This window comes from Phocoena phocoena, chromosome 4 (genome assembly GCF_963924675.1).
Source record: "Phocoena phocoena chromosome 4, mPhoPho1.1, whole genome shotgun sequence".
Classification (NCBI taxonomy): Eukaryota; Metazoa; Chordata; class Mammalia; order Artiodactyla; family Phocoenidae; genus Phocoena; species Phocoena phocoena.
This window is the reverse complement of record NC_089222.1, coordinates 71,490,315-71,517,172: the sequence shown is the minus strand read 5'-3', so window position 1 is coordinate 71,517,172 and position 26,858 is coordinate 71,490,315.

Here is a 26,858-nt window from a genome sequence, read left to right as displayed (position 1 = left end):
TGGCTGCACAATGGTAGACAGGAGTGAGGTCTGGCCCCCAGGGTTCTGTACTCGGTTCCAGCTAGAGCATGCCCTGAGGGGAGTGACATAAAACTCGTGTCACAGAAAGTGAAGGGATGCTTAGTGAGGAGCATGAAACTTGCCTTCACATACCTGAGGACCCATCCTGGGGAAGGGTAGCCGGCTCTGTTAGCTCCCAGCCTTTCCTCCTCCTCCCCTACTCTCCAAGCTTTGGCTCATTATAAGCCAGAACTTTCTATAAGTCAAGATACCTTGGGCTTCCCTGGTGGCGCAGTGGTTGAGAGTCCGCCTGCCGATGCAGGGGACACGGGTTCGTGCCCCGGTCCGGGAAGATCCCACATGCCGCGGAGCGGCTGGGCCCGTGGGCCATGGCCGCTGGGCCTGCGTGTCCGGAGCCTGTGCTCCACAACGGGAGAGGCCACAACAGTGAGAGGCCCGCGTACCGCAAAAAAAAAAAAAAAAAAAAAAGATACCTAAATGTGGTGAAGCAGAAACTGACTCACCTCATGAAGCAGCCCACGTGGAAGGGTCTCAGAGACACAGTGGGGTTGACCTAGCTGATGTCCCTCCAAGTCCTAGATCTCAAGGACTGAGTTTGCAAAGTTATGATCCGACCTACAGGAAGTTCACTCAGCAGTGCTCCAGAGCTTTCTCCATGATGAGAATATCCTTTAGGACTGTATTGCTGGACCTTTCTCCATCACAGTAGGCCTTTGAGGTGCTGTAAAGTTCCACTGCCCTCTGGTTTTGCTGGGAGGGGAGGATGCCCACATTTGTCATTCTGCGTTCTGACTAGCCCCCTTTTTCACGTTTCTTCTTCCTTCTTTATTCTCATTTTGTTGCTCTTGGCGCTAGAATTTGTGGAGATTTGTTCATAACAAGTACCCTCCGCCTTGAGAAGCGTGTGGAATGTTTTAGGAATATTTTTACAGAGTCTTGGACCATATTTTTATGGCTGGAAATTAACCAGAGAACTGCAAAAATGCAGGCTTGCTTATTCAGCTCTACGTCCTGATGACGAGCACTTCTCGTCTCCCGCTTCTGTTTTCTGGGTCCTTGGGCCACAGTTAGTCCTTAGACGGGATCCCTTCTCCTCCGGCAGGACTATGGGTTCCATGAAGCTCTGTGTTTTTATTGTCAAGCCTTCTGGTCCTCTCTCACCTCCCAGATACCGTCTTTCTCCTTGATTTCCTTTTTTCTCTCTTCAGTCCTTGCTGCCTTCCCGTGCCCCATATTTCTTCCATCTTAGAAGCCCCTCTGAGCTGAAGGTACTTGTCTGCAACGGTGTTTACATCTGCTTCCTGAAGGACTCACGGAGATCATGCATTTGGGGTGGGGGGTTAAGATGAGTGGGCTTTAGTTCCCTTTAAAAGGGCTTTAGCCATTCAGACTATTGTTTCTCTCGGGAACTGAATTGGCAGGATGCTAATCTCCAGCAGACATCCTTTTGCTCAGCCATGCTTGTGAAGTCCTTGTCCATTTCCACATTTTCATCATTTTGATCATTCTTTTCAGATTCCGACATAAAGGCAGGTGTCTGGTGCCTTTTATTTTCAAATTTAAAATGTTAAAGGCTGAGGGAAACTGTCTGAGTCTTGAATGTGAGTCCACAGAGTTCTGTTTGTTGGCCCATGACCCCACATCAACTGAGCATTTTTGACGACTGTGCAACAGGTGTTGGGGGTCCGCACGGGGACAAAGGAACTGGTGTGACAGCTTCCTGCCCTCGGGCACTCAGAGTCCAGCCAAGGAGACTCCCCTAGGGCACGGTGAGGGCCAGACCAGGTGCTGTGGGTGCACCGAGGGGGAAGGCTTGAATTCTGCTTGAGTGGAGATGGTGTAGGAAGGCTGTTCAGCTAAAAAGGTGAAATCTCAGGTGGGTCTTAAAGTACCTGAGGAAAACCTTGCTGGGAAGACAAGGATTCTGTGGGCAAGGAACAGCATTAGGAAAAGCAAGGGATTATGAGAAGAGCGGTATGTTTAGGGATCAGAGAGCAGCTGGGTGTAAGTAGAGGTAGTGGACGCGGGTGGAAGCCGGGGTGGGAGATTGGGGAGGTGTCTTAGAGGGGGCTCATGAAGGGCCTTGGGCGCCACGTGAAGAAGTTGGGATATTGGTGATGGGAGTCGTATTGATCTCTGCCCCCCACCCCAATCACCACGACCTTTCTGGAGGGTTTTCCTGCCCACCAACTCACTGCGAGATGCTCGGAGAGGCCTCTGTGAGTGTGTGTCTTTCCGGCTGCAGAATGAAAGACAAACAGGAGTAGTGGGAGACTGGCCACAAGGAGATGGCCTCGGAGGATTCTGTGACAATCCAGGTGAGAACCGTGGAGCATCCACAAGACAGGCAGCCTCTGCCTCACGGACCGCACGTCAATACTGCCCGCCACATCCAGCGACAGTGCCTCCCCTGGTGCTCAGGCTGCCTCTGGCTTGCTTCCCAGCCTCTGTGGTCACCTATCACCTCCCTTCCCAGAACTCATCCTCTTGTTTACGGTGGCCCCTGACTGGGGCTGCATCCCCAAAGCTCCCTCAGGCACTGCCCCCAGGACACACAGGCCAGAGACATGGTGGGATGGATGAGGTGTAGCCTCGGCCCGCCCCCCCCCCCCCGCAGAGGAACAGTTACAGGAAAACAGAAGTTCTCTGTGTCTTAGCTGAGTTTGGGTTGGACTCACCATTTCCTTAACATCCAATGCAGTCCCTGTGGCTGTCTGAGGAAAAGGATTGTGTGGGCTGGGGAGGCCTGCCTACATTAATGTGAACTCAAAGGCTTCCTGCTCACGGCATGGGATGGCTTCAGACCTGTTTTTGCAGGCCTTTTGGCTGCAACCGGGGGAAGTTCTTGCATGACATCACCCCGCTGAACACGTGCTTGTGTCATCCTCAGGAGCCCTGACAGCTCCCAGGGACTCTGCCAGCTTCCATCTCCCGGAGAAGAAGGCCTGTCCTCCTGGCCCTTCCCTCTATACTTTGCCTCCCAAGGTTTAGAGCAGTGTTTGCCTGAATGTTCTAGCTGTTCCGCAGACAAAAGATCTCATGGTGGCCCAAAGCCTTTGGGAGACTCTGGGTTGAAGAATGCTAAGTAGTCTAGCTCGCTGCAGGCCTTCTCGAGATCTCTAATGTGCCAATACAGTCGGCCCTCTGTAGCCGGTGGAGGGTGGATTGTACTATGCCGTTTTTTTTTTTTTTTTTTTTTGGCTGCATTGGGTCTTCATTGCTGCTCACGGGCTTTCTCTAGTTGCGGCGAGCGGGGGCTACTCTTCGCTGTGCTGAGCGAGCTTCTCATTGTGGTGGCTTCTCTCGTTACGGAGCACGGACTCAGGCTCAGTCGTTGTGGCGCACAGGCTTAGTTGCTCCGCGGCGTGTGGGATCTTCCCGAACCAGGACTCAAACCCGTGTCCCCTGCATTAGAAGGCAGATTCTTAACCACTGCACCACCAGGGAAGCCCTACTATGCCATTGTATATGGAGGAGTTGAGCATCCCTGGACTTGGGGATCCACAGGGGTCCTAGAACCAATCCCACACCAATCATGCGGGATGACTACATATATACTATGAGTCTCCCAGAGCGGTTAAGAATATGAACAGTCCATTTTCCACACTTATTTGGCCAAGGTGCTTCCTCATGCCCCTTTCTTTGTTACCATGGAGGCTTTCCCTCTGGGGAAAAGGAACTCAGCTGGGGGCTGAACTTTGTGGAGAAGATTCTGAGAGCAGCTAAACTTTATCTCCTAGATTTTGGAGGGATTCTAATTAGGGTCAGCAACACCCCAGTTTGCCTGGAGCAGTCTGTTTTTTGTTTCTTTTTTTTTTTTTGCGGTACGCAGGCCGCTCACTGTTGTGGCCTCTCCCGTTGCGGAGCACAGGCTCCGGACGCGCAGGCTCAGTGGCCATGACTCACGGGCCCAGCCGCTCCGTGGCATGTGGGATCTTCCCGGACCAGGGCACGAACCTGTGTCCCCTGCATCGGCAGGCGGACTCTCAACCACTGCGCCACCAGGGAAGCCCAAGCAGTCAGTTTTATATGTGTTGCCCCAGCATAATTCAGATAGACTCCCGACTTTTACTCTCCAAAGTGCCCTGTTTGAGGGCTGAATTATATGGTCACCCTGGCCGTAAGTCCACTACAGGGTCCAGAGCCCAGCCACTGGCCTTCTGGACTCCAAAGGGCAGCTATTGTTAGACTTACTTCTGCTTCTGCCCATAACACAGTCTGATGTCACCCTTTGACTCACCACTTGCTCTCTGACAACCTTTGATATTTGCCAGTGGGTCCCGAATTCTTTCCCCTTTATTCAGCCACCATATTCAGCCTGGCAAAATGCCTCACCTTCTCAAAAGTGGTTCTGCAAGGGAGAGTGACAGAAAATCAGGGCCCCTAAGAAACGCAGACCTTTTGTGTTAGGTGTCTCTTCACAATGCAGGCCTTCAGTCGTGGCATTTCTGGACTGCCTCAGCCCATGAACTTTTGGATTCTGCATCTGCTGGTCTGTCTCTGTACTGTTTGTCTGTGTCATTCTCTCTCCCCCTTCCCTTGTCTCCTCTTTATTCCTGCTACTGAAACAGCCACCTTCCTGCTGTCAGACGCTCTGAAGGAATTCGTGTTAGAAAATATCAAGAAACCATTCTTATTTAGGGGATGAGAGGAATAAAAGGAAAAAGGCCAAGCACACAGGGCAGGAACCAAGTAGCTGATGAATTAGGGCGATCACAGAACTTATGGAGAAAAATGAAAGAATTAGAAATGTTCTTGATTCTTTTGGAGGGGCAATTAATGGCCTATAAGGCTTGCAGTCAACTTTTGTTCGCTTTTTGAAAAATATTTTTGTTGACAAATTCATTTTCAAAGTGTTAGAGTCTGGCTTTCCAAAATTCTTTACGTGGAGACTCAAAGTGGAAAGATGAGGATTTACTGAAGAAATGCTTTCTTTTTATTTGATAAAGTAAAAAGTGAGAAGCAGCTTTAATATTTGCAAAAGCCTCCAAAAAAATCTCACCAGTTAGAAATACAAAAGGGAACTAGTGATCAAGTATTTGGGATTTCTTTTTTATTAGGGGATGTTTCTGGATTTAAATCCTACATACCTGAGTTTCATCCTGGTTGTAAATGTCCCAAGCAATAGGGTCTCTTCATGGATTTTTGCTTCATGTTCTTAGTTGTCCGGGACAGACTCTTAAACCCTTGTCTCTTTCTCAAAAGAAAAAAAAAAAAAGTAACTATTTTGATTTTAAATTTAATCCTTTAAAAAATTGCTCAAGTTATGAAACTTAAAAATAAGATCCACTCTTTTTTGGTGACCATTTTGGCCTTTCCCCCCACCCCCTTTCTCCCACCAACTGCATAGTTTTGCTTTGCCTTTTTTTGAGCACGTGGAGGAAGTATTTTTTTCTCCTTAATTCTTTTGAAAGAATGAGGTTATATGGCTTTAATACTGTCATCTAGGCTTTTCTAGAATGTGTCTGTTTATAGCAGTTTTTAACTGGCCTAAATACCATAGTTTTCAGCTCATTCGTCTGTTGTAGAGTCTTAATGACTTTCCTTGCCCAAACCAAACCAAACTAAACAAAACTCAAATCAGAGCCCACTCTCAAAAACACAGCAAAACTGGCCCTCTGATTCTCAGGAGAGAACTGACTAAGGCTACTGTCTTCTTTTTTTAAAATATACTTATGCACATAAATATATGCATATATATCGGTATTACATTTCAAATTTTTTTCAAAAGATGCTTCAACCCTCTTATGTAAATCCTGACTGAAAAACTTGAAAGAAATATTTGTACCTAGACATTAAAATCAAACCTTGATTACACAAGCTCCACCTTATTTTGTTGACTTTATTTTTAAGAGAGAAGGCCACTTAATTAAAAAAATTCTCCGTTTCTTTCTTTTCTTCCCCTCTCCCCTCCCCCACCCTTGCTATTGTCTCTTAGGACCAGGAAGTTTATATGTAAACAGAAGCTGTAATCAGACCCCTGACCTCCTCTGGGCTTTCAACCCAGTGTTTCCACAGAGGGATTAACCCCAAATACCTACTTGCTCTCAGAGGCAAAATTGTTCCTGAGGCGGGCATCACCAAAGGGTTTTCTTCTCTCTAGGCTTTCACATTCACCCTGCAAATAAGGTCTTCTCAAAGGGAGGCTTAAAGGCGGCCACGGGAAAGCAAATTGCCGGGCAGCCTGGAGCCGGGAGGGATGCTGAGAATTCTCTGGGCTCTCCAGCCCCTTAGTCTGTCCTCTGCCCACCAAGTGGTCATAACCTTCCCAATCCATGAGTGCGGTGGGAAAGGGCCAGTTTGCTCGGTCTAATAATGCATCACTCTGTACATGCGTGTGCATACTTGTGTGAGTCAGTGTGGGTGCACATATTCCCATCTTTGGATTTACACACAGGGTGTCTTGTGGATGGCCGGCTTGGGGGCAACTCAGGGGTGCTGGCAAGGAGCAGAGCGTGGGGATGGTGGGGATCATGATTTCCTTCTGGGGGGTGGTGGTCACGAGCAATAGTCCTGGCCTCTTGTCCAGAACCACAGCTGTGTGCCTACAAGGGGAAAGTTTGCAAGTCGTTCTATTTTATTCTTCCCTGCAGGTCTTAGAATGTCCACTCATTCTAAGACTTAAGGGAACGCTTTGAACCAGGCATCAAGCTCTGGGCTGGATTCCAAGTCAGCTCTGAAAACAGTCAGAGCTCCCCTCTGGCTCCCTACTCGCTGGGCAGAAAGGCTGAGAGAGTGGGTTCTCACTTCTGCACCCACCTCACACCGCCACCCCCCGGGCCCCGCCCAAGTCGGTTCCCCACATCGCCTGAACAGCCCTGCTCTAAGCCGGGATGCGGATGAGACAAGACAAGGAGCTTTTCTTAGGCCAGCGCATCCTCTCCCCACCCAGACCCCCAACAATTTCTCATCCGAGAGACAAAGTATCTTTCTTTTAGAGGCTCCATGTGGCATGTCCAGAAATATCTCATGTTATTAAGAAGGGGGATGGGGGTGGGGAAAGGGCCCGATGAGGCTGCTTAATGGCTCCTAACAGCTGTGGAAAGTTTGATGCCGCAGGAGCACCCAGACAGAAAATTAAAAAACTAATAAAGTCCTCAGTGAGGGGGCGCTGGCATCACGACAGCTTTACTTCTCCAGACACCTAATAAAGAGACATTCCAGGACATTCACTCATAAGGGGAGTCTGCAGGGGTCACGGAGAACAGTGGAAGGCGAGCCATGGAAACACAGCAGTCACTCACATCCCTGCAGGGAAGGGGCCTTGGCTTCTTCTCTCCACCCCCCCCTCCACCCCCTTGGCTCCATGTTAGGAAAATGGCAGGGTGCTCAGGACCAAAAGAAAAAAATAGAAAGACCAAAAAGAAAAAAAACCCACAAAAGAAGAGGGGATCGATTACAGGAGCCCCGGATTTAGAAATGTCACTTTCACGGAGAGAATAAGCAGGAGGCTGACGTTTGACAGTTTAGGTATTAGAGGGACAGGAGGTGAGGTGGAGACTGGCATATGGTTTGGCTTCTGGAGGTGGCGGAAGAAGAGGGCTTGGAGGACTGAGGTTGGTTCAGCTGGCGTTTTGGGAGCACTCTCTTCACCATAGGTTTTCTCACGTGGATTTTTCCACTGCGGTTACTTGGTCCTTTTGGATCTGAGTTTCTTGGGGTCTGCGATGTTATGGGGCTGCCGGTTGAGACTTTGGTTTTAAAGGCCATTTATGTGATTATGTCTTGGCTCTCAAGTCGGTTTTGTGTGCATCTGAAGATTTTTTTCACCATTTTTTTTTTAATGGTGACTTTGAACAACCAAGCCATCGGTCAGTTGTGGGGATATTCCCATGGGTTGGTGGTACCAGTCTTTTCACACAGATAACTGTGAAAGGGCCAAAGGTGGAACGGAACAGCCTGTTAGGAACAAGAGAGTGAAGTGAAGTAAGTCAGACAGAGAAAGGCAAATACTGTACGATCTCGCTTATGCGTGGAATCTTAAAAAACCAAATGCGTAGGAACAGAGAGAACAGATTGGTGGTTGCCAGAGGGGGGTCGGGGTGTGGGCTCCGGGGTGGGGGGAGAATGAATGAAAAAGAAAAAGTCAAAAGAAAGTTGGTTCCATTTCCTAATCTGTTGAATTCAGTTCAAGTTTTTGAGAATGGCTTAACTTAGTTCTCATTTTCTGCTTAATATTCTGGGACCAGCCGCCAGACTGGTTCCTCGGGATTGCCTCTCCACAGCAGTGGTTACAACGGAGTAATGACACATTTGCTATAGAAGAATACAGTTTCACGTTGTGCAAATGGCCTTTGCAAGCTGGCCTGGAGATAGTCCTTGCACAGATTTCCCAAGGGCTCCTGGTACCATGGAAAGAGAACCTGAGACAAGAAACCTGGGCCCCATCCTGGCCAGCTCTGCCACTAACAGGCCTGGGTTGCTTGAACAAATCTCTTGTCCCCGGTGGGCCTCAGTTACTTGTTCTACAGGGTGAAAGGGTGGGAAACGACTTCTAAGGCCCCTTCCTGCTCCCAGCCGCTGTCGTTTTGTGAGGTGAGAAGGTTTGCCTCTGTATTGGCGTTCCTGGCTCTCCTACGTCAGAGAGAATGTTTTCCCTCTGGCCTTTCGTTCAGCTGTGGCTTAGCAGAGTGGAGCTGTAGCCATTGGGTATGATGCCGGACAGATCGGTGGTTATGGGATGAAATATGGGCTTTTCAACTTTTCAAGTCCAGAAACTCTTTCATGGTCTTTTTGGTTTCGTTTTTTCTCCCATGAGTAGCCTCCCACATTTAAGAAAAGTGCAATGCTGCCACTGGGGTGGGTGTGGGCTTGTTTCTATTGGGTGGATCTCTCTGAGGGAGGCCTGGGAAGTTCTCGTTTATACTGGAAAGATCTAGAACACTGCTTCTCAAATTTCAAAGTGCATAAGGATCATTTGAGGGTCTTGTTGAATCCAGATTCTGGTTGAATAGCTTTGGGGTGGGGCATGAAAGTCAGCATTTCCAAAGAGCTCTCAGGCGACGGTGCTGATGCTGGTCAATGGACGACACTGTGCGTAACTCAGCTAGACGATCCCAACTAAGGTGTCCCCTCGGCTCCTCCAGGGAACAGCAGAACTCACAGAATGGGAACACTGCAACCAGACCCTCCGGACCAGGGCTTCCAGAGGGATAGAACTCCCTAATGTTAAGAGATAACTTTTCAGGTGCATTCTCCATGTCGGTCTGTCACAATCTGGCTGAGAATCAGTCTTTACGTATGTTCTCCCTTTTGCCATCTGACACTTGAGTGGTTTCCTCTCTCCGTTTCTCTGTCTCTGTCTCTCTGCTTCCGGCATCCGGAAAAGAAAAATTGGACAATAGGGTAGGGAAGAACAGTGCGTCAATTACTTAGAAAGCTACAGTATAGAATCAAAGGAGCCCCATACTCTGGCTCATTAACAACATTTTATTACTTAGTAAGTCTAGACCTAGTGCTGCAGCTAAAGAAAGAAACGTAAATCATTTAATACACCTTTCTTAATCGAGCCGCACACCAGGGCCACCTTCCCAGTGGTATTATGGCACCAATCACCTCATTAGGAGAGAAGAACTGCTTATATGACAGGTTTGGGAAATTAAAATGGCAGAGGGACATCCTTCAGAAGGACTGATTCTGGGCTGGGCTGAGTTGAACAGTGAACAGCGGCCCAAAGGGCCTGTGAGGACCTGGGACTGAAGGTAGGACAATGCTCCCTGTTCAGTCTGACCCCAGGCTTGGGGACAAGATCCGGTTTCACTCTTCCCGTGTTCTTTGGTCAAGAATGTAAACCCCAGTGGCTCTTGTTCTTCGGTTTGTATAAGATCCACTGGGGAGGCTCGTTAGGAATTCACGTTCCAGGGCACTACCTTGAGATTCTGGTCCAGGAAATCTGGGCTGGGCTCCAGCCAAACCAGCCTGTAGTAAGGCCCCTGGGTAGTTCCCCTGCAGGAAGCCCACAGATGCTCACTTTTTTGGTAGAAATTGTAAAGAGGGTCCCAGTGACTTCACCCCAAACCCGGTTGGATGTATGCAGGTTCCCCCATCAACCACGGGTTTTCATCTTTCCAAAATACGGACCAAATGAGCTTTGAATGGGTTTGTTTCTTTAGACACAACACAGATAATTTTCTCTCTTTCTCTCTGTCTGGCTGAGTAGCAGGACAGACTGAGTTGGACTATTAGCTTGGATGTTTACTTGCTGTGTGACATTGGGCAGGTCATGGTGCCCTTGAGGCTACGGTTTCCTCAACTCAAAATGGGCACAGTCATTGGGAAGAGTGAAGTACATAGACATGTTATTGGTCAGGCCACATTGTCTTTTGGCAACCATTTCCCTCTCTGTAAAATGAGAATGTTGCCCTTGAGGATGGATTTGGGGAGTCCAGGTTGCAAGTGGGTTCTCTTTGTGGCAGCTTTTCCTGTTTTCCTTCCCTGTAGTGACAAGAACTTCAGCCTCCAGATTTTGTGTAAAGATTGAATGTATAGCAATGGTTTTGTAGAGTGTTCCAGTTTCCTGGGTTGATGATTAATGTGGCTTTCTCAGAGTACGTTGTGCCTTCTCCAAAGGCTTTTCCTGCTAGTCCTGTGAACCGCACAAAAGCTAAATGTTATCTCTGCTTTTCTCTCTATTGTCACGTGTCATCTGCTGTCGCGGCAGATGCATTCTGTGTTATCCCATAGGGCAGAAGAAGCGTCTGCTGAGAGACCCGTAGGGAGGTGAAATTAAGCTTAGAAACTGGAATTTCCTATTACAACAACTTCCCTGATTCAAAACCTTGGCTGGCTTTACATTGCCTACCATGTCATGCACAGACTTCTCTGTCTGGATTTAAGTGTCTCATTGCCTGGCTTTAGCAGGCTTTGCTAATCCTATATCCTCTTCCTAAGTAACTTGCATTGTGTGGCTTTAATTCACTTTTGTGATGGTCACTCTCCAATCCAGATCCCGTTCTGCATTTTCATCCGTCTGCAAAGCTTCTCCAGTGGGCTATCTTGTCATTATAACAAATTCAAAATGTCCTCACGGACACCCATCAACTTTCCCTTAACTTCACTGCTCTTCCCATCTTCCTCATTTCTGTTTGTGGAAGAATGATCTGGTCTTAGGGAATGAAAGCTGACTTGGAAGGTTTGAAACCTCTTATTCTGTCATCTGATCTTGTACTAGGACCCGTTGCTTTGAAATATCTCAATATTAATAGTTACAAGAAATCTTTTCCAGTTCTTATGGCTCATGCTATTTCTTCTTCCTCTAAATCAATAATGAAACCTCTCTAGATTTTATAGTTCATGGGCCTGGTTGGATCTCACATGTGGTGGAGAATGGTTTGTGAGCAGCACATGTGCAAATGGGGTTTGTTGATAGCATAAGCCAATTACGTGTATAAATCCATGACGTATGATGCCAAATAAGTTCACATACAGTACGCTTTCATTAGGAAATCTCACCCTCTAGAACAAGCAGAGCTATTGTCCTGATCAACTTTGCACTGATTGAAACACACCTGGGGTGCTTCTTGACTATTATATTGTTGTATGTGTACTGCATACACATGTATGAACTGTCAAAGACATTATCTGAAAGTTTCCCATTACTATTAGATTTCTATCGATTTCCCCCTGAATTTCTGAGAATTCTTGCTTTATTTTTTTTAAATTCTATATTATGTGGCATATTATGGTTCATAACAGTTATGTTTTCTTTATGTTCGCTTTGTCAGTATTTACCTAAATTTCACTTAAGCTTTTCACTTTTAATTCTACTTGGATAAAAAACATTGTGATCCTGATTTTTTTATAGATTGTACATTTGTGAGTGTGATGTATTTACTAGTTTATCTTTCTTTAATCTGATACTTTTCTTTCTTTGTTTTAGGTATATATCTTGGGATAGCATATGGATAGGTTTAGTTTTTCAAATATTGGAATTTAAGTCATTTACATGTATTATCATAGTTACTCTGTTAGTTTTTTTGTTTTGTTTTGTTTCGTTTGCGGTACGCGGGCCTCTCACTGTTGTGGCCTCTCCCGTTGTGGAGCACAGGCTCCGGACGCGCAGGCTCAGCGGCCATGGCTCACGGGCTTAGTTAAGCTCCGCAGCATGTGGGATCTTCCCGGACAGGGGCACGAACCCGTGTCCCCTGCATCGGCAGGCGGACTCCCAACCACTGCGCCACCAGGGAAGCCCTCTGTTAGTTTTTATTTGACGTAATTAAAGTTGTTTATGCTTTCTGTTTTTGGGGGTTTTTTTTCTTTTCTTTTCTTTTCTTTGTTTTCCTTTTTTTTCTAGTGAGATGGAATATATAGACCCTATTGCAAAATTCCATTTGGATTGCATTGAAAAATTTTAAAACATATGGACTTTATTTTCCTAATTAATAATTAAAAAAAATTCTACCTATCAACTGTTTCCTATGTAAGGTTATGAAATAAACACACTTTTATTTCCCCCTTCCCTGCTTTACTCAGTTTCCTGTTCTATTTATTTAATCTGGGATTTTAGACTCAGATAGTACGTTTTTCCCCCAGTGTTTTGTTTTATGAAAATATGCAAACATACAAAAAAGTTGAAAGGATTTTACAGTGAAAGCCTGTGTGCCAAGCCTCTAGTTTCCACTATTGCCATTTTATTTTCCTTGCTTTGTCATGTATCTATCCATCCTTCTGTCCATTCACCAGCTCATCTTTTTTTAAAATGCATTTCAAAGTAAATTGAAGAAATCAGTACACTTCACTCTAAATATTTCAGCATGAATATTATTAACTAGAATTTAATATTTACTTGCAGTTTTTTTACCCCTTTGAGGTAAAATTTACAAACAATGAAATACACAAATCTTAAGTGTATTTTCATTGAATTTTGACAAATATATACCAGATGTTATTTTTTTAACATTATTTTTTCTTTCAATTATTGTTTTGTATTTTAAAAACTCTTTTACAATCATGCTTTAAAATTATTTAGATGATATATTTAAATGGTTTTAGTAATCAACGTGAGTTCCATTTCATCAGAAGAACTTCTCCATTCTTTATTTTGATTCATCTCTCAGTTGGCTGGAGTGTACCTTAAGTACTTTTTTCAAGAAGGATATGAGTGATATACTTAGGAGTCTCTGAGTAGCTAGAAATTTTCTTATAGTTCTTTCAGACATGAATGACAAGTTGGATGAGCTTAGAAGTCTTAACTGGCAATCTTTTGTACCCAAAACTATAGATATTTCTGTATTGTCATCTGATCTTTAATGTTATGGGGCTATCTGAGGCTATCTGCCTGGATAATTGTAAATTCTTCTATCGCTTCTGAACTTGAGTATATCTAGTAGTTGAAATCTTTGAGGTAATTTGCCAGGTACTCAGTGGGATCTTTTGATCTGAAGTATATAGTTTTATTCAATTATGGCAGTGGTTGGTAGCGGTTCCCCCAAATGCACATTTTCCTTCTTAGTAAACTAATTCTTGATTTTCATACGGGCACATAGCTGCTTGGAATAAAACCCATATTTTCCAGACTCCCTTGAAGTTTAATGTTGCTAAACTTCATTTCTGTCACAGGCAGCTGACTCTGATCCTTATGGTTATATCAGCTCAGGAAAGTTTTCTTCTCTTATATTTTTGGTTATTTTGTTTTGTTTATTCTGTTCTCTTTTGTTTTCCCCAGGAACATCTCTTATCTATATTTTCTGTATTATCTGTTCTTTAAATCCAACAATTTTTTCTCTTATTATTTCAATCAGTTTGTCTTTTTCCTCCTCATTCCATGGCAGAGTTTCTCTTCTGTACCTCCGATTTTGACTTTTTGCTGTGCCCATTCTACTCTTTATTGTTTTTAAATGAAAAATTTAATTAGCTATTGCTTTTTAAGTTTCCTTAACTCACTCATAAATTCCCGCCTCCTCTGAGCATCACCCTTTTCATCATTGCCTATGGCCCTCAAAGCTTTGCAACTGGAGTGGGGAGGGCAGTCAGGTTTGGTGGAGTCTCATTCTCTCTGCTGCTTACTTCCTGGAGCCCCTGCTGTTTCTCAGGAAGCAGAGGTGTGAGATGGCTTTCAGTGCCTTCTTTCCTCCGGGCCCACCTGCACCGTGTTGAACAGGATGGCCCCAGGCTTTCCACCTTGCGGAAGGCACGCTTTCCTATGCTGGTCCTCCCTCCCTGCAAAGCTTCTTCTCTTTAAATTCTTCTCTGGGTCCTTTCAGAGGAAATCTGGTGTGCAAGAAGTTAAACAATTAGTTCCAATGCCTTTTTACCCAGGAGTCTGTAAAAAACATTCTTTAACATTTTTCATATTGTGGGAGCATATACCGTATGCTATAAATTTATTAAAAACAACCTTAGTCTTTGTAGGCAGAGGAACAGAGATGTAAGAGAACTTGAGTCCCCAACTTAGTCATTTGTAAACCATGTGATCCTGGTCATACGCTCTTCAGTTTACCTATCTGCAAAACAAGAGTAATACCTTGGATTGAATGAGATCAAGGACAGTATTTAAAAGCATTTTTAAGTTCTTAAAAGCTAAAAAAAATGTAAGAAATGGCAATCATTCTCTTGATGTTCTTCCTCTTTTTGCTTCTCATAGGCTGGGTCCACAGTATGGAAGATATTCCATAAATCTTTGTTGGTTAGTTATTTGGAATGAATGTCCAGAAAATGCTGAAGAATACCTGAGGAGACAAAAGAGAGTGATAGAGTGATTAAATATGTCATTACTGCCTTCTTTGCTATTTATAAGATTTCTTTTAACCTGTGGTATTATCTGCTTAGAAAGTGCCAGATTGTATTAACCATGTTCACATTTTCTCTCTTTCTCTCTGATCCCTCCTTCTAACCCTTGCTCTCCATTCCCCCAACATTTATTATAGAAAGGTGTTCTTTTAAAGACTTTTAAAAAAGAAATGTAATTATCCATGGCTCAGTGTCATTTTTAAAGTTGTCCCTTGGTACTTTTTGGAGGCTGCAAAATATGTTTAATTTCCAAACCTTCTTGGAAGTCACCCAATAAATTCAGGCATGGAAGGCATGGTCAGAGTACAGGGTGAACGAAGAGATTGTGCTGGGAGTTGGCCAGTATCATTTATTATAGGCAATCCAGCAGGTGCGTAAATAGCTCCTACTGGGAGGTTTTCCCCTCAGCTTCCCAAAATGGCTCCATTTCAACATCCAGCAGTGACGATTGGATTAGCTAAGCACTGGGCAAGTAAAATCCACTAGAACGATCCAAAGGAAAGCTTTGCTCCCACATCAACAGCATTAGTATGAAATAGGCTTTTATTTATTACAAATGGTAGGTTTCATCAACTAATTGAAAAGTCTAGTTATTGGAAGTGCACATATACATTTCATGTTATATAGTTCAAGTCTATGTATGTCATTTTTGAGTCCTTACTAAGTATCAGACCCTGTACTGGGTGCTGTGGAGGGTAGTCAGATGAGTGCAACCTCGCCTTGTCTTTGGGAGTTGACACGTTTGTTGGGAGACAGGGGCAGATATATCATCTCATCATGAAACAGATTGGGAAATTATAAATGCAAGCAAAATGCCGTGGTGTTAGAAAGGAAAACTTGGAGACGCCTCTTGGTAGAGTAAGAATTAAAACTAGGCATTCTTGCATTCATTTTTTACACAGACAATTATTGAATGCTTTATATCATGAACACTCCAAGAGGGCCAATTTTAGTTGTTAATTATTTACAGAAGAATAAAGTTCAACAAGGCAGAAAAGGGAAGGGAGGGCACTCCAGGGAGTAGGAGTTTAGTTGAGGCCTTGAGGCTACAGGACCTGCCCAAGAGATGGGGAGGAGTTGGGTGTGGCTCTGACCCAGGATGTGCATATGGCAGTGGGGGGGGGGGGGGGGGGGGTGCTGTAGTGAAGGTAAGGATGGAAGATAGATGAGGGTAAAACTGCAGAGGGTTCTAAACGCCCAGCAAAGGAACAATAATTTTACATTTAAATCACATTTTTACAAATTGCGTCATTCTAAGTTTACTGGGATTGCTCCCTTTTTGGTGTAACAATTGGAAGTGCGCTGCCTGGGAATCAGACCACGCTGAATTTGAGCTGTGTCAGATGAATAACTGTGGACAAGTTATTTAACCTTTCTGACACTCAGTTTTCTCATCTGGGAAAACGGGGTTTGTGCAGATTAAGTGAAAAGACATAGGTGAAATGTCCACCAAGGGCATTTGTCCATCTTTAGTAGGTACTCAATAAGGATTAGCCTCTTCTCTTTCCCTCCCTTCCCTTCCTCTTTTTCCCCTCCCCTTCCCAGAGGAAGGCTCTGACGAACAACACATTTCAGTAAGATCACTGAGTCCTCAAGCTTGGTTGCTGTTTTTTTCTTAATTTTTATCCCAGTGGTTCTCAAACCAGAGCAGTCATCAGAATCACCTACAGGTTGTGTGAAATCACAGATTGCTGGGTCCCACCCCAGAGTTTCTGATTCAGTAGGTTTTATGGGGGGGGGGGGGGGGCTGAGAATTTGCATTTCTAACACATTCCCACATGTTGCTGATGTGGGGAGTGCACTTTGAGAACCCCGACCTTATCTTGTTTTGCCCTGGCGTAGACCCTGTTAGTTGCTTACCCAAGAGCTATCCCCTCATCCCTGCTGGCAGAGCCCTGAGTTGTTCTGGTAGTATAGAAAGATTCTTTGATTTCAGTGTTAGGCTTCTACCTCAGTGCCAGAAGATGATGATGATGATGGGTCTAAACCAGTCATGGTAATCTCAGTTCCCTTGATCACTGATTGACCTGAATGTACCATGTAGTGTCTCAAGAGACGTAAGGGTGAATCAACTGACAACAACTCACAAAGAGAAGGGCTTCTGCCCCTTGCACCTTCTTCCTGAATGTGTATATACTGCTGCAGTTACACTAGCCATCTTGGGACCAAGAGACAACAAGCACGAGGAAGAGAACCAACATGACAAGGACGTTAGGGCAGAGATACAGGAAGAACCTGGATCCCAAAGGCATCATTGAGCTGCATGCCCTGGATTCCTACCTCAACTTGTTCTCAGTGAGAAAAATACATTTTCATTTGTTGAAGTCACCATAATCTCTTCTTTTGTTACTTGCAGCCAAACACACTCCTGACTGATACAATCTGTTCTAGTTCTCTGATGGCATAGTTAATATTGACTTCTTTTATAGATGAAGACACTGAGGTTCAGAAAAATGAAGATGACATAATATATAGTGGTAGAGCTTAGATTCCAACTCAAGCTTCCTGATTAAAAGTTCTTGGCATTTTCCCACTGACCTATAGCTCAACCATTCTAATTATTTCTTCCTACTAATATAAATAAATAAAAATAAATAAATTTCTGTTTTTCCTTCTATTAAGGAAGAAAAAATGGATAATTCTCTATCTGTTCTGAGCTTTACTTGTGCCTCTGCTCTCAGCCATCTGACTTCTGATTGTTATTTATTAATTATCTAAATAATTAATTCCTTCCACATTTACATATAGATGTACTATATATAACGTTTGAACTTGATCTTTTTTGTAATGGACAATCTTACTTTTGTTCAGATTTTGTTCCTTACAGAAAGAAGCAGTTCAAATTAGCTTTGTGTCCTAACTCTTACTTTTTTTCTATCCTAAGATTTTTACTTTTATTTATTTTTATTTTTTGAATTTCATTTTATTTTATTATATTTTTTATCTTTTTATTTTTTTCCGGTACGCAGGCCTCTCACTGTTGTGGCCTCTCCCATTGCGGAGCACAGGCTCCGGACGCACAGGCTCAGCGGCCATGGCTCACGGGCCCAGCCACTCTGCAGCATGTGGGATCTTCCCGGATCGGGGCACAAACCTGTGTCCCCTGCATCAGCAGGCAGACTCTCAACCACTGCGCCACCAGGGAAGCCCCATTTTATTTTTTTTATACAGCAGGTTCTTATTAGTTATCTATTTTATACATATTAGTGTATATATGTCAATGTGTCCTAACTTTGAGACATAGGCTTCAGTTATACTTCTAAATTTTTGAAGACCTTGAAGTTCTAATCAAACAAAAATTATAGAGCAATACTAGTAATCTTGCAGAAAACACAATTGGATGCAGACTACTATGTAAACCAGTCTGCATCTCTGACTTTGATATATCTTCTTAGCCCACCCACCCATTCATCATACTTGGGCCCTCCCAGCTCTACTACCTCAAGCTGTCAAGCTTAGTGCAAAGGTATTGAAGAGACCAACCTCCCAGTCACACTGACACATATGTTTATTCCCCCATTGCCTGGTTAAGACAATGGGCCCATAGCCCTCTGAACCCCTAGGGAAGACTGAAATCCCATTTATTACTAGCTCTTAGACTAGAGCTGGGTATATATGATGGAACTTAAATTAACTACAATTGCTAACAATATTTTCTCTAGTATATGAAGAAATATTGTTATTTAGCTCAAATACCTTAAGTAGTTTACTCATGCATTTGGCAAATTTTACTGAATGTTATGTGTGCTACAGTGATAACAATGCCATCCATTTATACAGTCACTTATCCACAGTTTATAAAAGCACTTTCATAGCATTAGGGGCTGGGGATTGATTTACAATGGAGAGCAAAGCCAGTGTATATTGATGAAATATACCTATTTTTCATAGAAATATTTGTTAATATAGTTATGAGAACATGTACACGTGTGGCTTAATTTTTTTATTACTATTATACGTTAACATGGTTATGTGCATATGTACATATATGCTATTGCTTGCATCTTATTACTATTTTCTGGTTGGAGATTTTGACCTCACATCTTATCATTTCTTTAGCGTTGCTGTCAATAACAATGTAAGGAATCAATTAGATGTGCTGTCTTCTCATCTATTAAGGAAGAAGGGATTGATAAGTCCCTATCCATTCTGAGCTTTACTTGTACCTCTGCTGTCAGCCACCTGGCTTCTGATTGTCCTTATTAAGTATTTAAGTAATCATTCCGCCCTGATTTACTGAGCAGAGTCCACTTAAGTTTGGCACTTTGGAGCAGGGAGAGATGAAAAAGCTCAGGACTCTGTGAGAAGAGGCTCATCAGACAGTAAAAGAGAGAAAATGTGCAAAAATAACTGTAATATAACTCAACAATCAAATAGGAGACCAAAGGTGAGAGAGAGGACTTCTGGCAGGAGAATCAAAGAAGGCTTCATGGTGGCAGTGGTGGTGGTGGTGTTTATGCACTAGAATGTTAAGGACCCCGCAGGATTTGGGTACTTTGACTGAATTGGAGACCATGGGCTAAAATGTGGAGAAAGCTCTCTTCACTCTGTGTCTGAGAGGGCAAAAAGCCTCTCTATGAGATGGGAGTAATACTTATCCACCAGGTCAGGTCTTGTTCCACAGTAGGAAAGGGCCACCCCAAATACTGAGATTTGTCTGGAAAAGCTCTGGTACCAAACAGCTCCCTTGCAGAGGCTCGACCATCTTCTGTGTAGAGGTTTGGGTGAAATGGTTTGCACGTTTTCTGGAAAGGGTGGACCCTCATGCTTCTTAGGAATGGAGAAAAGCCAGATTAGCTGACACTTGGAGAGGGGCAGGTAGATTCGTGGCTCAGGAAGCTTTTAGGGGTACATTTCCATAAGGTTGTTCCTTTTGAGATAGCACAAAGGAATGACAGGAGGAGGAGGGGGTGATCAGAGAGCAAAACAGTACAGTACTCAATACTTTCAACCAGCCCCTTTGAGTTATGTACAGTGTGCTCTCCCACCCCAAGTTACGAGCAGCTGAGTTGAATTAAAAAACAGTCCCTCCTTTGCTGCGACCTTGCCTGCCAAATTCTCAGCTGGCGTGAGCTTTTATAGCTATGTTATAAACCCCCCCAAAAGTGAGGCATATAATGGAAACATTGACATAACTTGAACTCCAACGAGAGGCTTGTGCCTCTCTAATTATCCTTACGTTTCATTGGCCATTTCTCTCCCTCCTCGGGCAGGACCTGCTGCAGAGGATCTGCCTAATGGTCCAGGGGGCTGGAGGGTTGAAGCTGGGCTTTGCTGGGGATAATGAGACAGTGTCTGCTGGTGGGAAGCCCCTTGTTCCATACATACTAACCCCTCCCTTTTCCTTTCCTTCCCTTGTTCTCCCCCTGCACCGCCTCTCACAATGCCCTCGCACCGCCCCCCCGCTCCCCAAAAAAAGGCAGAACAGTTCAGTTGGTTGTAAAAATTAATGAGTTCAGATACAGACTTGCCTTATTCCGGTCCAGCTGCGTAACCAGGGCGATTCCGACCAGCATTCTAGACGCTGACATCAGCTCCACACCCCGGTACAATGCTGCTCTGTTTGATCTCAGAAACAGATCAGGCTCCTGGGCTTTATACATCCTGCTTCCTCCCTTCGTAGACTCATTTTATCACCCACCAGGAGAGCTCATCTCACCGCTCTCCCCCTGGGTAGCTAATACCAGAGGATCAGACCCTACAGCTGACTCTTCTTTCACCAGCTGGACACTTTGATCCAGTCTTCCTGGTCCGCTTGGAGGATCCCTGCCCCCATAGGCGTTGACAACTGGTGGAGGATGAGAGTGGTAATGATTTCGCCGCCTTGTCTTTGCACAGGACTTCACGATTTTCCATGCACTTCCACGATATCGTCAATGTGGCCCAGGACCACCCTGGGCGGTGGAGGTGGGACACCCATTTTACAGATGAAGAAAGTCTGGGAGGGCTGGTGAGTGGTGAGAGCAGGAACCGATCCCAGAGTCCTGGACTCCTATTCCCAGCTCATTCCATGGACTCAAGGTGCTCACCGCTTAGTGCAGGGACCAGGCAAGGTAGATTGAGTTTCTGTTGGTGAACGGAGCTGGAAGAAAGCTCTGTGGACCCACTCACTGCCAGGCTAAAGGAGAGGGACGGTGACAAATCACTTTAGGCCCCTCAAAAGTGTGTCATTAATCTGTCACAGCTCACCCCTTCTGCAGAATGCTGCTTCCTCTTCCTCTGGTTCAAGAGTATTTATTTCCCAGGAGGACCAGACAGATGTCTTGCCTACAGTGGCTCCGGAAGCATCAACACCAAAGAGGGATTGTAAGCAGTTTAGGAGAATTTCAGGAGAAGCTGTTAAAGTGATAAGAAACCTTTTTAGAAATAAAACATAGAAGCATAAACCTTATTGCAGGGGGTGTTTCATTCCGCAGTTTGGGGTAAATGTTTTAGCAAGTATAAATTTAGCAAAGAGGAGCACCGAGGTCAGTATCAGTTTCCCGTGGCTGCAGTGCAGCGTTCCACAGACTGATGGCTTAAACAACAGACATTATTCTCTCCCAGTTCTAGAGGCTAGGAGGTTGAAATCAAGGGCCACGTGCCCTCCAAGACTCTGGGTTGATGCCTTCCTTGGCTCTTCTGAACTTCTGGTGGTGGCCGGCAATCCTTGGCTTGCCCTGTGACACCGCGGTCTCCGTCTCTGTCACAGCTGGCATTCTCCCTGTCTTCCCATGCCCTTTTCCTCTTCTTATAAGGACACCAGTCATATTGAATTAGGGTCCACCTTAAGTTAAGATGAGGTTGGAAAAGATTGGGGGGGTCCTAATCCAATGACTAGTGAGGGTCTTTGTAAGAAGAGAAACGTAAGTTGATAACATCTGCAAAGACCCTACTTCTAAATAAGGTCACATTCACAGGGACCAGGAGTTAAGAAATGAGGAGAGAGGTGGCAGTCTTGAAGAAATGCTCTGGGAGCATCACTTGGAGCTCCTGATTCCCCTCAATGGCTCTTCTCACTTGACTACGAGAATGAATCTCAGAGAGGTTATCCAACCTGACGAGGACCCCATCTGGGAAACTGAGCTGGTTTGCAGTTTCCAAAACCTACGTTCATTCCATTTCATCTTGTCTTTGGTGGACTTTGAATGCGACTGAGACCTACCCTTGACTTTTGGTGAAGGTGCTGGGAACCAAGGCCAGCGAAGCCGCTTCTCGGAAGCCTTCGGGGGCTCATCAGCTGACCTGGAAGCACAGCTTCAAGGTCCTCACTCTGGGTCATGTGCTCTGCCCGCCCTCCTACCCCCAGTCATGCCTTCACATTATCAGACAGCCCGGCTCCCTTTAAAGTTGCTTCAACTCATGTTAACCGTCATCTTGCAACATTTCTAGCTGTTTTCCTGTGTCCCTTTCTTTTGTAGAGTATATAAACTCAGCACGTTTAACTTTTTTTTTTTTTTGCGGTACGCGGGCCTCTCACCGTTGTGGCCTCTCCCATTGCGGAGCACAGGCTCCGGACGCGCAGGCTCAGCGGCCATGGCTCACGGGCCCAGCTGCTCCGCGGCATGTGGGATCTTCCCGGACCGGGGCACGAACCCGTGTCCCCTGCATCGGCAGGCGGACTCTCAACCACTGCGCCATCAGGGAAGCCCAACATGTTTAATTATTGAAATAGATTTGCTGTGAAGCCTCGTGGTTTTTTAGTGGCTTAAAATGTATTGTCTTGTGAGTTTTTCCGTGCCAGTCACAGTGTTCACTGTGGGAAGCAGCAGGACACCAGGGAGGTTGATGTTTATTCAGTTTTGGGGGGTTTAAGGCATTCCTGAGACCAACCAGATTTTAAATGTTCTGTCTCATTGTTCCTGAAGCTATTAACATATGGCAGAAATGATGGTGTCTCAGCCCCTAAGCCACACATTTCAGATTGCCTCCTGTCCCCAGAAATGACTTCTATCAACAGCCTTCAGTAAGCCACTGTAATCGTTCTGAAATGAGAACAACATGGTCATTCCATCATTAAAGCCCCTCCTGCTCTGAGACTGGACACACATTGCTGTTTTCTGCCAGGGTACTGATTTACGAGATGCTCTATGGGTTCTGGGTTTAATATATATGGCTGGCTGCCCTCAACGTATACGACTTGCTGGAATTCTTTCTCACGTGATTAGATGGATCACATTTATGTTATATCGTTACTGTTTGGGTATGCAGGCAATCCTAGCTTTGTACAGTATCAGTTAACTAAAACACATGCCTATTGGAATGTGTCCCCACTTTGCACGGTTCCCTGGTAACTGCTAAGACACAAGAGTTTCTGTATGAGTTTCAGTGAACATGGTCTCAGCGCTAAGCAGGACTAGCTGTAGCTGCTTTTTAAATAAAATTTAGATGAAGAATGTGACTATGGAGGCGTCCCTGATGGCGCAGTGGTCAAGAATCCACCTGCCAATATAGGGGACATGGGTTTGAACCCTGGTCCGGGAAGATCCCACGTGCCGGAGAGCAACTAAGCCCGTGAGCCACAGCTACTGAAGCCTGCACACAGCAACGAAGACCAACACAGCCAAAAATAAATAAATAAATTTATATATGTAAAAAAAAGAATGTGACTATGGCAGTTCTAATTTCTTAAATGAATAGTGAGTACCCGTTGGGTCCAAGGCACCAGGCTTGTCTCTGTCCTGAAATACAACTGCCACAGCCTCCACACTCGAGCTAAATGGTGGAGGAGGTCTGATGACGTATGGAAATGACTGAATGAAGACAAAGACAGCTCACAGTTATCAGAGAGGGAGTGTGGCAGGGACTCAGAGGGGGTGTGGTCTTCTTTCTGGGGGCGGGAGGACCAGAGAACTTGTATGGAGGAGTCAACATTTGAATTGAGCCTTGAGAGAGGAGGGCATCTGGGGAATGCAGAAGACGGAAATGGGAGGTGGGCACTCCAGGCTGACCTGACAACATGAGTAAAAGCACAGGGGTGAGAAATCTTGAATCCCAGAGCTGGGACTTTATAAATGATGACCTATGGGTGACACTTTCCAATCTCTGCTTCTAAAGCTCACACACCAAGGGCAGATGGTGAGAACCAGTCAAGTATGAGGGATCTCACGGTGCTGTCACCTTCACGGCCATTTTTTGATGCCCAGAACAAATCTGTGAAGGACGGAACCTGGGTGTCCCCATTTCATAGACGAGGAGCAGAGTCAAAAGGCGGAGACCTGCCCAAGCCTTCAAAACTAGCAAGTGGCTAAGCAAGGAGAAGAAGGCAGGTTTCCAGAGGTCCAATCCCCTCCTTTGTCTATTGCCCACCCTGAGAAGTTGGTGCCCATGACAGTTGTATTTGGTTTCTGCTAAATTGTCCAGCTACACATGATTGTGTTCACAAAAATACACAAATACACAAAAAATAAAAAATATACAAAAAATACTAATTATTATAGCTAACCTCTCCCTAAGGAAACACTCATTGAGGGGAAAATGAGAAATCAACCTGGGCACGTCTAATGGCTTTGAGTTTCGTTGCTTTCTTATTTCTTGTGTTCTTTTACTTTGAAAATTAATGTCGATTGGATTTTAGAAAACTGTCCCCCCACAGAATATTTTCACTTGTTAAAAATAAGAATAATAATAACACCCCCACTAAAGGAAGCTGTGGTGTCAAGCTGTCTTCCATTTTGGACGGATTTTTCTTTTGTTTAGCCAGTAATTACCGCAGTACTGCTGTCCTGGACTCATCCCGGCAAGGGCTGATGCGTCTCTGAAAGCACATTGCTTCCACGTCTGAACTCTTCCGTCCTCTCAAGTTTACCTCAAGCATCACGACGAAGCCTCTCCATCAGTCACTTCCTGACAGATCAGCACGGATTTAATCCCAATCAGAGTATCTGAGAGCCAGCAAGATGGGGCTGTCGGGAGGCCCACGCTGGCTGGTCTGAAGCCTTTGACCAAGTAAACACAGTCTCAAAGGGCTGGGGAGCTTGAAAGTAAAACTGTAAATGATCCCATCTGTGATTCTTGGCTAGTGATTCCTCTGGGGTGGACCAAAGAGGGGGAAAGCAGAAGAGAGGGTCTCTCTTTGCTTTAAACAAAACATAGTTAGCCTTCTAGCATCTTCCTTGTTTGGGGTATTTTCCAAGTGAAAGTTCATTAGGGAGACACGAAAGCACGTCTTACTAATGTCCATCAAAGAGACGGGCTCAGTTTCAAAGCACAGAAGAAACATGATAGTGTTGAAGCAAGCTACGTGAAAAAGATCTTATGGCCCCAAGAAGCGAGAAAGAAACAGGGACCGGTGACTTGGATTTTTTTTTTTAATCCAATCTTTATTTGGGACGAAATAAGTGAGTCCCAGGAAAATGAGTATCTCCTGGGCTTTCTCTTATTTACATCGGGCAGGCTGAACTAAACATTCTGGAATGTTTGTAAATGTTTGGGTTTCCTATTCCATATTTTCTCCTGTTGGCACCAAAGCTGAAGGGTTCAGAATTTCTCAAACAAGGTTCTTACCCACAGTGATGACTATTATTAACATGTATTGATCTAGAGGATATACAGAAACAGGATTAAGTGCCGATCCGGAGCCCAGGGATTAGGTCTGGCTGGAGAGCAGAATGTAAACAGGGGATGTCTGAGCGGTGGGAGGCAGGGGGGCTCATTAGAGGTCTGGGCCAAGGCACAGGGTGGCTTTGTGTCTGTCCTCAAGCCAGGGAGGGGGCCTGGATGCTGGCGAGTCTGAGGGCCAGAACGTCCCTTCCTGGGGCTCCACAGGGGTACTGGGCAAGTTCCCAGGGTGACATATCCCTCTGCAAGGAGCACTCGGGCCAGGTAGAGGGAGGCTCTCTCTTCTGTTGAGTGCTTTGCTGAGGAAATCCCAGCTGGTCGCAGGCATGCTCCTTGGGGGAGCAGTTCTCCTCCATTTCAGAAGGGTTCGTCTCCCTTGGCTGCCCGTGGAAAGAGTGGCTGTTTTCCACGCTTCATTCCTCGTGCATTGTGAACCCCCCAAAATACCTCTTCCAAAACAAGGCCCTGGGTGAACATCAAGCTCCCCAGGAGAAAATCCACCATAAGAATTCAGGCTGCCATAAAAGAGAATGAAATTTTGCCATGTACAGCAACACTATGCTAAGTGAAATAAGTCAGACAGAGAAAGACAAATACTATATGACATCACTTATATGTGGAATCTAAAAAATACAACAACTAGTGAATATGACAGAAAAGAAGCAGACTCACAGATATAGAGAACAAACTAGTGATTTCCAGTGGGGAGAGGGAAGCAGGGAGGGGTAATATAAGGATGTGGAACGGGAGGCACAAACTACTGGGTGTAAGATAGACTCAAGGACGTATTGTACAATGCGGGGAATATAGCCAATATTTTATAATAACTCTAAATGGAGTGTAACCTTTAAAAACTGTGAATCATTCACTATATTGTACACCCATAACTTGTATAACATTGTACATCACCTATACTTAAATTTTAAAAATTAAAAAAATAATTCAGGCTGCAACCTTGCGCCACAAGAATCCACTGAACCTGGGTTCCCAGCAGTGAGATGGAGACTGCTTACTGGAGTAAGCCATCGGGATGGACCCTCTCACTCTGCTCACGAGGCCCACCTGGTGTTCTCAGGCTCAGAGGTTCATGTGGGGACATCTTCTAGAGCAGAGGTTCTCAATCTCAGCACTATAGCTGTTCTCATCAGTAGCGGAGACACAGGGAAAGTAGAGCTAGCCCTGGCACTAACCATAGTGGTTATCTTCACAGGCCTTGGAATCTAAGATATGGGATCAAACCTAGCTTAAGTTGCTCAGTTTTCTTATCTGTAAAATGGGGATAATATCACCTACGTGAGAGAATACCTGTGAAGGATAAATGTGGTACATGTGTAGGTGGTTGTTTAGCCCAGTGTCTGGCACATAGTAAGTGCTAAGTAAATGGTAGGTTTACTGTTTCCTGCTGTGGGCTTCACAGACAAGTGTGTGGATGGGGACATTAGCATTTAGGAAGCATCAGTCTATGTTACACATCCTACGATTGCTTTCGTGGGTGTAGGTAGAATAGACCCTTCCCTCCTCAGTTGTGGTAGCAGCTGTTGACCTAAGGTGACAGTGATGCCTGGCACCAG